Raw genomic sequence first — 13,351 nt, 5'->3', positions numbered from 1 at the left:
ACATACCAAAAGTAAATTTTATAATGTTTACCTTGGAAAAAAGGCATATGATGTAAATTATTTAAGAAAGTAATACAGGCTGGGAGTGGTGGCTCACGCCTGTAATCCCAGGACTTTGGGAGGCCGAGGCGGGCGGATCACGAGGTCAGGAGATTGAGACCATCCTGGCTAACACGGTGAAACCCTGTCTCTACTAAAAATACAAAAAATTAGCCGGGCGTGGTGGTGGGCGCCTGTAGTCCCAGCTACTCGGGAGGCTGAAGCAGGAGAATGGCGTGAACCTGGGAGGTGGAGCTTGCAGTGAGCCGAGATCTTGCCACTGCACTCCAGCCTGGGAGACAGAGAGAGACTCGGTCCCAAAAAAAAAAAAAAAAGTAATGCAAGTAATAATAAAAGGAGCCTACAAAAAATGTTGGGTGAACATGTACCTAATAATTCCCTTTTATTTTAAATAGGAAATATACTACCAGTCTGAGTACTCCTAACTGGAAAATATGTCGTTGTTTGGTGTAACTAAACAAATGTAATAGGAAAATCCATTCCAGTTTTTTTAGTCTTTTTCTTAAAAAAAAAAAACAAAACAAAACACCATATAATCCCTAAGCTGGCAACTACTATCAGTACAATTTTTTATAACATGATTTATTGTGCTTTATCATTCAGTCTTTATGTTCCCTAGAATAAACTCCAGGTAAGACAAGAGATAATAAATGTTTGCAGTCTGTGTGGTTTAAACATTTACTCATTAATTAGTAAGAATTAACTAATCCATAAATCAGGTATCATCTGATACTGTAATTTTAAAGCGAAATGAGCCACTGTGCAGACGCCTGTCACCCACTCTGGGAAGAGGGAGTGAGCACTCAGTGCAGTAGAAGCCCTCTCTAGCGTCTTTGAATCTTTAGGCATAGCTTTATCCATAAAGGCAGTTCCCATTAGACTGGGAACCTGCTCCTAATGCAGCAGCAAAGCCACACCGTGCAGCACCAGTTCTGGGGGAACCTCTGCCCTGCCATGTAATTCTGCTGAAACCAACCCTCAGTGCCAGGCAACACAGTGAGTTTTAAAAGAGCATGAGGTCACCGGTCATCGTGCTCACAATCAACTGAAAATCAAGTCATAAAATAAAGGCTCTGAGCTTCTGCAGAGGGGCTTTTTCTGTGGAGAATGAAGCCAAATGGAAATTTCAATTTTATATGTAAATTCCTTAACCATTGACAATACTGGAGTGAGCCTGTAGCTTTGAAACTTGTAAATAAATGCTGGAAAAGCAAACAGTATATTATTATGACAGGTATTTCCCAGAATTCTAGACTTTTTTGTTTGTGTTCAGGACCTGGAAAAAAGAGGGGTGGGCAGGAAAAAAGATTGGACAGGGCAGAGGGGCCTCCGGATAGGGGATGGGAACACAGAGGGCTTGATGTGGGATTACTCAGGGATTAGATTTAAGAGGCAAGTAAGGCTCAGAATATGAATCAGTCTGTGTTTTATATTAAAGCAATTGGATATCACCATACAGATAATGTGAGAACATATGGAAGATAGCAACCAGGGAATGTAATATGTGGGCGTGCAGTGTGGCCTTGGCGTTCACAAGATTAATGTAAGTGCTGTTTGGAGTTTGTCTTCATTAACATTTGCCAAATGTTAAGCATTCCATAGAGCTGTGAGGTTTCATTATTCTCCACAGCTTTTTCCTATTTAATAAACTAATGAAACAGCATTGTTTCCTCTTTAAAATAACAACATGCAGGCTTGGCTCCGTGGCTCATGCTTGTAATCCCAGCATTTTGGGAGGCCGAGGCGGGTGGATCACAAGGTCAAGAGATCAAGACCAGCATGACCAACATGGTGAAACCCTGTCTCTACTAAAAATATAAAAATTAGCCAGGGGTGGTGACTGGCACCTGTAATCCCAGCTACTCGGGAGGCTGAGGCAGGAGAATCGCTTAAACCCAGGAGGAGAAGGTTGCAGTGAGCCGAGATCACACCACTGCACTCCAGCCTGGCGACACAGTGAGACTCCATCTCAAATAAATAAATACCAATATGCAATGCTAGTGAGTCATTTCAGTAACTCAATGATGGCAACTTTATTTGCCACAACTGTTTGGGAAAGTCATTGGAATAGAGCCATAAAAAATCAGTTGTCACATTAAACCTAGTAATACATTTGCAGAAACCTAGTAATACATTTACATTAAACCTAGTAATACATTTACATTAAACCTAGTAATACATTTACAGAAATCTCTCTTATGAGCATGATTTCTAAGAAGAAAAAGCTAAATGTTTAAAGATGTTCATTGCAGCATTATTTACACTAGAGAAATCCAAACAACTAAACAACAAAAAAAGAAAAAATAGGGAGACTCATAAATGCAAGTGATGAAATGTCCTTTCAATAGTCACAGATTATATAGATTTCTGTGTATTTATTTATATTTTCAATATTGTAAGTATACTGTGCAGTTGACAACAGGATCCTATGGTTAAGCCCTGACTATAGTCAGCAGGTTAAAAAAATCCTTTAACCTTTCAGCATCCCTTGGTTTTAATTATTTTCATTTATGCAATGATATGTCTGTGAACAAGAGTCAGAGAAGCAGCAGAAAAATGCTTGAGAACAAGAAAAATCAAGATCAGAGGACACACAGTGGCAAAAGCATCTTGAGATAATTCCTGGCATTGGCTCCTCCAGGGACGAGAACTGGGAAGAACACGATGTGAGACAAATTCCTCACAGAGCGGGAGAGGAGGAAACTCCATCTGGAGGGGAGCATTGGGCAGCCTCTGAAACCCAGAACCCCACCGGATTATGTCGCTCATTACTAACAGGGCTTTGCGGGCTCCCTAAGAGCTCCAGACATCACCTCTTTTACCTACTATCTAAAGATGTAAAGGGCTGGGAGCAGTGACTCATGCCTGTGGTCCCAGCTACTAGGGAGGCTGAGGCAGGAGGATTGCTTAAGGCCAGGAGTAGAAGGCTGCAGTGAGCTATGATCACACCACTGCACTCCAGCCTGGGTGACAGAGCAAGATCCTGTCTCATAAAAAGCAAGCAAACAAACAAACAAGCAAAAAACAGATACAAAGGAGTATTGCCTAATTAACAAGATCAGGGTGAATATCAAGTAATTTATATGATAAAACTTAATAAACTGTCATAAATTCAAATAAAGTTATTACATTTTATTCATAATGCACCTAAATATTATAGAGAATTAGCTGTATTTTAGGTTGGTGAGAATGTAATTGTGGTTTTTGCCATTACTTTCAATGGCAAAAACCTCAATTACCTTTACACCAACCTAACGTATATTGATAATATGAAATTAGAAATAGTGTTTGAAAATGAGTATTCTGATTAACTCAATGCTATCTTTTGACTTGTAATCTTTAGAACTCAATATTTACAAGCTTTATTTACAGAAAATCCAAGATAAATTACTAGTTTTAGAATGAATGCTTTTATCCCATAAATGTATACAATTATAATTTGCCAATTAAAAATGTTATTACTTTAAAAAAATTTAATTATAAATAAAAAAAGGAGTGAATGTTCCAGTGCTGCTTTCTGGTAAAGCTACATTATACCATGGAACTACTGAGTTGATTAGAGACACCCTACAAAGATTTACTCTAGATCAACAAACCTTATAAGCACAATAAGTTTGCAAAAGAAAAAATATTTTTAACTCACAATTTTGTGAAAATGGAATTTGCAGTTGACATGGTATGGCTGTGTCCCCACCCAAATCTCAACTTGAACTGTATCTCCCAGAATTCCCACATGTTGTGAATGTGGGAAGGACCCGGGGAAGGTAATTGCATCATAGGGTCCGATCGATCTCATGCTATTCTCGTGATAGTGAGTAAGTCTCACGAGAGCTGATGGTTTTATCAGGGGTTTCCACTTTGCTTCTTTCTCATTTTCTCTTGCTGCCGCCATGTAAGAAGTGCCTTTCACCTCCCACCGTGATTCTGAGCCCCCCCGCCCCCAGCAACGTGGAACTGTTAAGTCCATTTCAACCTCTTTTTCTTCCTAGTCTTGGGCAGGTCTTTAGCAGCAGCGTGAAAATGGACTAATGTTAACAGTGTACCATACAGTAGCTACGTTATATAGAATAGTGTTTTTCAGTTGTTTTTGTGTCTGATAAGTAGAATATTGGACTGTTGGAACCTTTTACGTCGTACTTGGCTTCAAGGAGAAAGTTCTCCAGGTGTTCGAAGGAAGAATATTCAAACCCCTATGAAACAATTATGTCTTAAAGGACGTAGCTCAAAGGCTAGAGTGGCGTGTCCCTCATGATTGATTGTTTTTGTTGTTATCACCTATTTGAAAAACTAGATGCTTAGAAATCTATGCTGATAAACGTAGGGACAGGGAACATTAAAACAGAAAGCCAGGCCAAATCAGCGTCTCTCTCTTTCTCTGACACACACACCCCTCATCTGCATTCCCCCATCGTGTGGCTCCCTGGGCCAACCTGTCAAACGCACAGCAAGGCCATCGGTGCCTCTGCCAGGGACCACTCCATGCTGAAGTCCACAAAAACAGCCTTTTCTTGAAAGCCACTGCCAAATGGCCTAGAAAACATCCACAGTGCATGGAATGCCTCCTCGCAATATTGCTATTTGGACCTAAAATTGCTTTAGAGACCCATGCTCACAAAAAAGAATGAATAATTCCACACCAAGTTTCAACTATCAACACATTTCCTTCTTTATTATTCTCTTTTAGAATGAAAAAGCAATTCATTTCTCATTCTTGTTTTGCTTTAAATGTAATAAACTCTCTTGGGAAAATGAGTCCTCCTATAGACCAAATATGAATGCTAATAAAACCTTAGGGAAAAAAAAACATGAAAGCTGATTGCTGGTTTCTAGAGGAGGAGAAGCAAATAAAACTAGATTCAATACAACCTCATCTTCATTAGAAGATTTCATCCACGAATTAGCAGTGCCTTGAAAGTATACAAGCCTCGATTACCACAATACAATATTAACAAGTTACCGGTTCATAGGTACTCCTGGTGAACCTTCATTTAAAACAGCATTTAACAGAGACACACACACATTTACAACAAAGGAGTGTTAATAGTATGTAAGGAAATGCACAGCCTTAATTTGGCTGTGTAGTCGGTTGGGTAATTTAAGAAGTACAATTAAGTTCTTTTTTGGGATATATAAAACTAGTGTTGAAGGCTCTAGCGCCCTTCTGCTCATGAAAATAACCTCTATGAAAAACACTGAAACAGGAAATTTGAAGTTGTAATTAATGATTCTAAGCCCAATGGCTGCGGGCTACTCTAATCACTGAAAAAAAATTTTTTTTTTCTTTTCTAAATGACAACAGAACAATTATCCTGTGTGTGTGTGGGGAGGGGGGAGCAGATTAGCCCATGTGGGCAGTACAGTGGTTTTCATTATTCATTTATTGAGTGAAATAAAGATTATTGACTCTACTCTGTTATAAATGCCAGTTATAAATGGAAACTAGAAATGGGTCTTACTCTGGTGAATTTAGGCAAACAAAGCATAGATGATTGTATAAAAGAATTGTAAGTTGCATAAATTATTATAAAAAAGAACAGTGGATTGAAATAAAGAAAATATAAAACCTGGTTAAGGTTATGCAGTAGTGGTCAAAATTGTTTTGTTGAAGAAATGACGTTTAAATTAAGATTTAAATGGTGTAGATCAGGAAAAGACCAAGAAAGGCAGACTTTTCAGCCAAAGGAAATGGTATGTGTTCCAAACACAGAAAGAGTTCAGTGTCTGGGATAAGGGGAGAGTTTCAGGAGAGAGGTGACCTCTGCAGCCCCTTCTCCTAAAGTGTGAGCCCCTTTTCACACTCCCGCCACCTCCTAAGTGGAGAGGAAGTAGTCGTCAAATTGTTCAGACCACAGGACGTTCATTAGAACATGTTTTATAAATGGACATAGACATACCATAAATGCCCAGGACCCATTTTTTCAACTGATAAACCCCATCTGCCAGTCAACATCGGAATGATGACGATGATGATTCAAAACCCATGGCTCATTTCAGAATTATCTCAAGAATTTAAAATGCCAATTAGTTTTTTTTTCTATTGTAAACTTAGACTAAGTAAGAGTATCTCTAAGTAAGAGTATCAGTTACATTATTTTTTGGTCTTTGTTCCAAATGTCTTGTTAAACTGAGTACTTGTCTACTTAAATATTAATATCGATATTCCCCCAAACTTTTGATATATAAAGTCATATTCTCTCTTTCCTCAAATGTCTTTTCCAAACTTGGATTCACTGTCACACTTCACACAATAAGGTATAAAGGACTATATTAGGAGTCTGAATGGAAATAACTAAAAAGAAGTCATGAAGATAATTCCTTCGTATGCTGAAAATAGATGAATTTTGGAAGGATCCTGTTGCATCCTGTTTAGTGTGGGTGTGATGGGTTTCATACCGCCTGTGCTAGCTTCTTGCAGGTGCCTCTGAAGGACTTGCAATGCCTCACAGTGCCGGGCCGCACAGGTGTGAGAGGGCGAAGGAGGCGTCGATCCGCTGTCAGAACCCTCATCACACATGGCCTTCTTGCTCTGTACCCATCATGAAAGCGTTCATCCTCATAAACGGGTTGTAAACACATAAAACGTTTTAATTTAAGAAAGAAAGTCATCAAGTAAGAGAAAAAGAAAAAAGATCACTTCAGTGGAATTTGATAAAGAAGTTACCTTCTAGGGTAAATGGTGGTAAAAGCCAAGATTATCAAACAAATTCTGATTCGGCTGAATGTCACAACTTCTGCATCCCCATACTGGGCAATTCCGAAAGTCTTCTGAAAGCATTGTCTATTAGTTCTATAAGAGTTGTTGTATTATCTGTCATTAAAAAGTTGAATTAAGGCCAGGCACAGTGGCTCATGCCTGTAATCCCAGCACTTTGGGAGGCCGAGGTGGGCAGATTACCTGAGATCAGGAGTTTGAAACTAGCCTGGCCAACATGGTGAAACCCCGTCTCTACTAAAATTCCAAAAATTAGCCGGGCGTGGTGGCAGATGCCTGTAATCCCAGCTACTCGGGAGGCTGAGGCAGGAGAATCACTTGAACCTGGGAGGCGGAGGTTGCAGTGAGCTGAGATCGTGCCACTGCACTCCAGCCTGGGTGACAGAGTGAGACTCCATCTCAAAAAAAGAAAAAAAGTTGAATTAGAAAGAGAATCATCAACACATGAAGAAATCTACCTCGGCAGTACATACATGAGACTTGAAGTAGTTTTGCAAAATAGGTGAGGCACCCACGTGTGACCTGAGTTCAGCCTGGTTCTCCCAATACGGGGACTTGAACATTCCACTTAATCCCAGGAGGCTCATTTCTTCACTCATGAAGGGAGACTAAATATACCCATCTATACAAGGGCCACAGGACTAAATGGGATGCTAAAAGAAATGAATCACTGTTGGCATATATTAGTTCAGTAAAGCTTAGTCTTGATGGAAAGAATTGTCTAGTTTCTTTGATAAAATATTTCTCATCACACAAGGCAAAGCCCTTGAGCCACTGCTCTGATGGAGACAGACCAAGGAGGAAGAGGCTACTGCTTCTCATGGTGGGAATTAGGGTGAATCACTCTAAGAAAAGGCCATTGCTACAGAGAATAGGGCTGCAGTTTACATCAAGGTGTACACTGAAGACTTTGAAGCCCCCCTTGGGTCCTCAGCTTCCCTCTCAATGAAAAGATCCATCTGGGGTCACAGTAGCATCGCAGCCATGAATGGTAGTCCACGGAATTTCCCAAGGGCACACATACAGAAGCTCACCAACTTCCCATATTTCTTGGCTATTCTAAACTTCTGGGATAGCATATCACTCTTTCTTTATAACCAAGGATATCACCCTGGTTCTCAATTCTAAGACATATTTTCGGCCTAAATATGCTCCATTTGTTCTCTTAACTCCTAGTCCCAGCACCTGCTGATGAAGCCAACCAAACTGTTGCAAAAGTTGTCAGCGTTTTGGGCCTTGCTGAGACTGCAGGCTTATACATCAATGCTTCAGGAGGACCAGCCTGCACCCGAAATGTGCTCCCTGCACTGCATGAGAAGGTTGCAGCAAGGAGAATGTGGAAATCTGAAGGTGCCTTCACCTAGGAGATGGGTCTACTGATGCACGCTGAGAACGTCAGCTTTTGGTTCAGAGGAATGGATCACTTAAAGGAGAAGGTGAGAGTGTTGCTTTTGCTTTCAGAAAACCCATAAAAGACGGAGTAGATGCCTGTGATCTGCAGGGAGAACATCCGTCAACAATGAAGATTCAGGTCCTAGTTTCTAAAAGTCTTGTCCACAAACTAAAGGGAATCTTAGCCTTTTCTGTCTCATACATGGTTGCCCTAATGGGGATGGGGATTGCTACAACTCTTTGTAGTCACTGTTGGAAGCACTTTTATGCAAAAGAGGCATCTTTGTAAAGTCTTAGATTGAAAGCTCAATTCACTCATGCAGAGGGGTAAAAAAAGAGACTGAGTAACCCCCTTTGCCCTGTTGCCCTAATTACTCAAAGTCGCTCAGAATCCCCCGTTGAAAGGAAAAGGAATGATGCAGTTTTAGAAGCACATCAACTTTATGCACAAATTATGGTTTGTATATAAGCAACAGTTTGCATGCTCACATAATTCAGAATGAATTGTTCAGATGCTCATTGTACCTGGAGGTGGCTTAATTGCTTGTTCTTCTAAAGGGGAAAAATTGGTATAACAAACTATAGCCTATTTTCTAAAAAAATCATTTCACATAAAATTCAGCGGTTTTATGATTGTGATGAAGAACAAACAGATTTAACACATTAGATTATCTTTAAAAATGGTGTTTAGCACACATAGCAAAAGGAAGAAGAAAAACAGTGGAACTTTGAAAATAAAAGACATTTTTACTTCGTATGCCTAAAGCATTTAAAATTATCTTTGAGATTTTTGGCATTGAATAATTTTTCTTTCCCCAAAGAGTTTATGCATTACAATGTGGGAATATGCTTTATAGCGCAGAAAAGAAAGAGAGGAAAAGACTAAAGAACAAAGGAAGGAAGGGAGGGAGGAAAGGAGTGAGAGGGAGGGAGGGAGGAATGAAGAAAGGAAGGAAGGAAGGAAGGAAGGAAGGAAGGAAGGAAGGAAGGAAGGAAGGAAAGAAGGAAGGAGGAAGGAAGGAGGGAAGGAAAGAAGGAGGGAGAGAAGGAAGGAAGGGAGGGAGAGATGGAGGGAGGGAGGGAAAGAGGGAAGGAAGGAAGGAGGGAAGGAAGGAAGGAAGGAGGGAAGGAAAGAAGAAAGGAAGGAAGGAAGGAGGAAGGAAGGAGGGAAGGAAAGAAGGAGGGAGGGAGAGAAGGAAGGAAGGGAGGGAGAGATGGAGGGAGGGAGGGAAGGAAGGAAGGAGGGAAGGAAGGAAGGAGGGAAGGAGGGAAGGAAGGAAGGAAGGAATTTAACTTCCCCAAATGGCAGATTGCAAAACCTAAAAGAAAAGCACTAAAATGCTTAACATGTCAAAATTTTTATGAGTATTATGAAAATCTAACAATAAGCCCAAGGCAATACCAACAAAAGTAAAATGACATAGAGAATTTTATCTTTTATAAAGGAATCCTTTGTTTAGATCTGAAAAAATAACTATTATTCACATCAAGTGTTTAAATCATAAGTGGAATGAAACCATGCAGTCATCCCCCTAATATCTGTTATATTTTCCTGCTAATATCTAGTTAGTTGATAAATATCTTCATGCAATTATCAATCTTTCAGTTCTTGACTTAGAAATAGAGTGCATGGCTTGATTTTACCAAAGTTCTTGATAAGTCATGTAACTTCAAGACAGCTACGTCTGTAGTAACATCTCTGACCTTTACATGGTCATAAATAAATGACAAACTTTAAGAATAAGGTATACAGCACAGACATCATTGACAATGACAAGAATTCTCTGTATGATTTATGCATCTTCTTAGGAGTTATTAATTATAATCTTAGCTTCTAAATCTCAAGTAGAACCCAGGAATGTTTATTTGACTTACATATCAGAGTTAAGTGTCATCTTATCAATTTATCAATTTTATAAAATGGCAAACACTGACAAACTATCTAATTAAGTGTCACTTCTGTCAGATATGATACCCTACAAGAAAATAAAATAGCTCAAATTCATGTTCTCATTTATTTTTATTATTTATTTTTATATCTCAGTGATAGGAAATTAATTGCCTACAATAAAAAATATGTTGTTTCGAATTTTTGTTTTTTTTTTATTGAAAGTCCTTTCTTCTCCTTGACACCTGGCTTGGAAGGGGATGTCAAGACATGGGAAAGCAGGATCAATGTTTCCCGACTCTCCTATTGCAAGAGAAAAAGGGAAACCAGATTTAAGGGTATTTCACAAATCCTTTAAAAGCTGCATGGCAAACAAGGCTAGCATGGAGTTAGGTGGCAAGCAAATAAAACACTTGCTTAGCCAACCAGATGCTTGACCTAGGAGCGAACTCACACTTCCTAATCCTCAAAGGCCACACAGTCAACTTCCATGAGCGAGACAGTAAGAAACTAGAGGAGGCCCTGAAGTCATAACCGCCCACTCTGCCAGGGTTCTCTCCTACGTGGGAACGCAGGACAAACATTTCCAAATTTTGCTATTGCAGGAAAAAAAGGGAAAGTGGATTTATGGGTATCTCACAAATTAGGTAACATGGAATTCTAAATACTGATAATTGATTTTTGTAAATATTAAATATTTTGTGAGTCAACAAAAGCAATTGTCTAACCTGTGGTCTAGATGATTCCTACATGGGTTTTTTGCAGGTTTGCTTGTTTGTTTATTTATAGACCATTATTACAGATTGAAATAATTGGTAGCTTTTGGAACTACATAGACGTGGCCTTAATAACCTTACCTGTAAAATATCAAGAGTAAAACACAACAAAGCCATTAAAAACAAAAAACACAAAAAAAACTATGGAGCTGGGCCGGGCGCAGTGGCTCACACCTGTAATCCCAGCACTTTGGGAGGCCGAGGTGGGTGGATCACTTGAGGTCAGGAGGTCAAGACCAGCCTGCCCAAGATGGTGAAACCCTGTCTCTACTAAAAATACAAAATTTAGCCAGGCATGGTGACACACACCTGTAATCCCAGCTATTCAGGATGGGAGAATCACTTGAGCCTGGGAGGCAGAGGTTGCAGTGAGCCGAGATTGTGCCACTGCACTCCAGCCTAAATAACAGAGCGAGACTCTGTCTCAAAAAAAAAAAAAAAAAGAAAAAGAAAAAGAAAACAAAAGTTAAATGCTGAATATGGTATTAACAATATTCAAAATGTGGGAGACTTGACAAGGGCTTGGTGTCAACTGAGACACACCAATTAATGGACAGTTAATGGTTTATGACATATAATTATGTTCTATTTTTCTTATTGGCTCAGATGTTAAGATCATTCTCATTAAAAATGGAAATTACCATGTAATGGGCAAGTTTAACATGATGATATCATGGAGGAAGTGTTCATATTTTAACAGGATATACTTCGCTAGGAATGGGGCAAGGGAGGGGACAGTTGAGTAGGAAGATGGGAGAGAAGCACAGAATTCATCATTCACATTATTCAAATTGTACATCATGCATACGGACAGACAAGGCAATGCAGGTGTGTTGGAGCTGAAAGCCTCCCGCCCCCAATTCCTGGAAGCCTCGTCACTGCTTCCCTTGCTCTACTCCTCCCTCACTTCCCCCAACCCCCATCCACACACAATTCATTCTCTGCATGTAGGCAACTTCTCATTTGCTTCAGCTTCTTCAGTGACATCACATTGCACCTAGAAAACAACCTGAATGCGTCACAGCCAAATCCCCAGGCGCCGTGACTCCGGGGAAGCCCTCTGACCTTCCACTCCCAGTGCACCAGCCTTGTTCCTCTCTGTTCTCTGAACTCATCGGGCTTCTCTCTACCCAGAACTCTTCCTAGCACGTGCAGCCACGTCTCCTTCCAGTCCTTCAAATCTCAATGCCACCCCAGAGAGTGGCAGACCCCAGGCCCCCGCTCAGTACTTAAACATCACCCCAATCATTTCCTCCACAGCAGGCACCACTAACGCAGCTTCAGCCTGGGCACGACTGCAGCCTCTACGGCTGCAACTTCAAATCAATCCCCTAAACATAGGTTTTTGCCTCCAGTCTCACTCTATTTGCAACAAGTGTTTCTGTAAGCGTCCATAATCTACATTGTACTAGATTAGGCTGTTAAAACATGTCTAAGGTCATTGTAATTCTCACTTCAAAATCTGCGATCGTTGCCTACGGTCCTCCAGAGTTCACAACTGTTTTAATCTGAACTACTTTGGCATTCTGGGAAGTCTACTAAGTTTCTCAAACTAATGTCTTACTGTATAAAATAAAATACATAAGATTACAAGGGAAACCAGCGATATTAAAATATTCTTACAAAAGTGTGATAAAGCAAAATTTGTGGCATAACATTATGTATGTTGTTATTTCACTAATAACAGGTGGCAAGTCTAATAACTAAGGCAACTTCAAACTATGGTGTAGTAACATTTTGAGATATCTGCAATAAATGAAACAAAGCATGGGATTATCTATGATCTGGTGACAAAGTCACAGGTTATGCTAATATTAATTTTTTATTTTTTTTGGACATGGAGTCTCACTCTGTTGCTCAGGCTAAAGTGCATTGGTGTGATCTCTTCTCACTGCAACATCCATCTCCTGGGTTCAAGCAATTCTCCTGCCTCAGCCTCTTGAGTAGCTGGGATTACAGCTGCCTGCCACCATGCCCAGCTACTTTTTGTATTTTAAGTAGAGACAGGGTTTTGCCATGTTGGTCAGGCTGGTCTTGAACTCCTGACCTCAGGTGATCCACCCACCTCGACCTCCCAAAGTGGTGGGATTACAAGCATGAGCCACTGTGCCCAGCCTGCTAATACTATTTTAATATTATTGCCTGCCTTTAAAATGTAAGGAAATGCTAAATATTAATTAAAGCTTAAGGGGAAAAATACATAAATATTCTTTTGTATATATTTACCATCGAAGTAATAGATTCTTTGAATTCTATCCTCAAGGCCCCAGAACCATTGGTGTAGAGAATTCAATTCATGGTCTTAACAGGGGATGCAAATTCCTTCACAATCCAATACCATCACTCTACTGGCTCATGTCCAAACTCACCCTTCACCTTTGGCAGCCATAATGCCACCTCTAGTGTAAGCCAGGGTTCCCACATGGCCTCCAGGTCCCATTCACATGGAACTTTCTCAGGGAAAGCCTGCTCAGTGTGCCTGCTCTGCAGGCCACCCTGTGGGTTTACCCTCAGACCTCAGCA

At 40.2% G+C, this 13,351-nt stretch overlaps 1 protein-coding gene across 2 annotated transcripts in view; it reads right to left on the bottom strand.

The window, feature by feature from the left end:
* Nucleotides 1-13,351, bottom strand: part of CSMD1 (CUB and Sushi multiple domains 1) — a 2,032,824-nt gene that overhangs the window by 174,648 nt on the left and 1,844,825 nt on the right. The gene's annotated exons all lie outside the window — the stretch shown is intronic.

Source organism: Symphalangus syndactylus, chromosome 1, assembly GCF_028878055.3.
Source record: "Symphalangus syndactylus isolate Jambi chromosome 1, NHGRI_mSymSyn1-v2.1_pri, whole genome shotgun sequence".
Classification (NCBI taxonomy): domain Eukaryota; kingdom Metazoa; phylum Chordata; class Mammalia; order Primates; family Hylobatidae; genus Symphalangus; species Symphalangus syndactylus.
The sequence above is the reverse complement of the archived record's forward strand: the minus strand, read 5'-3'. Positions and strand labels throughout refer to the sequence as shown.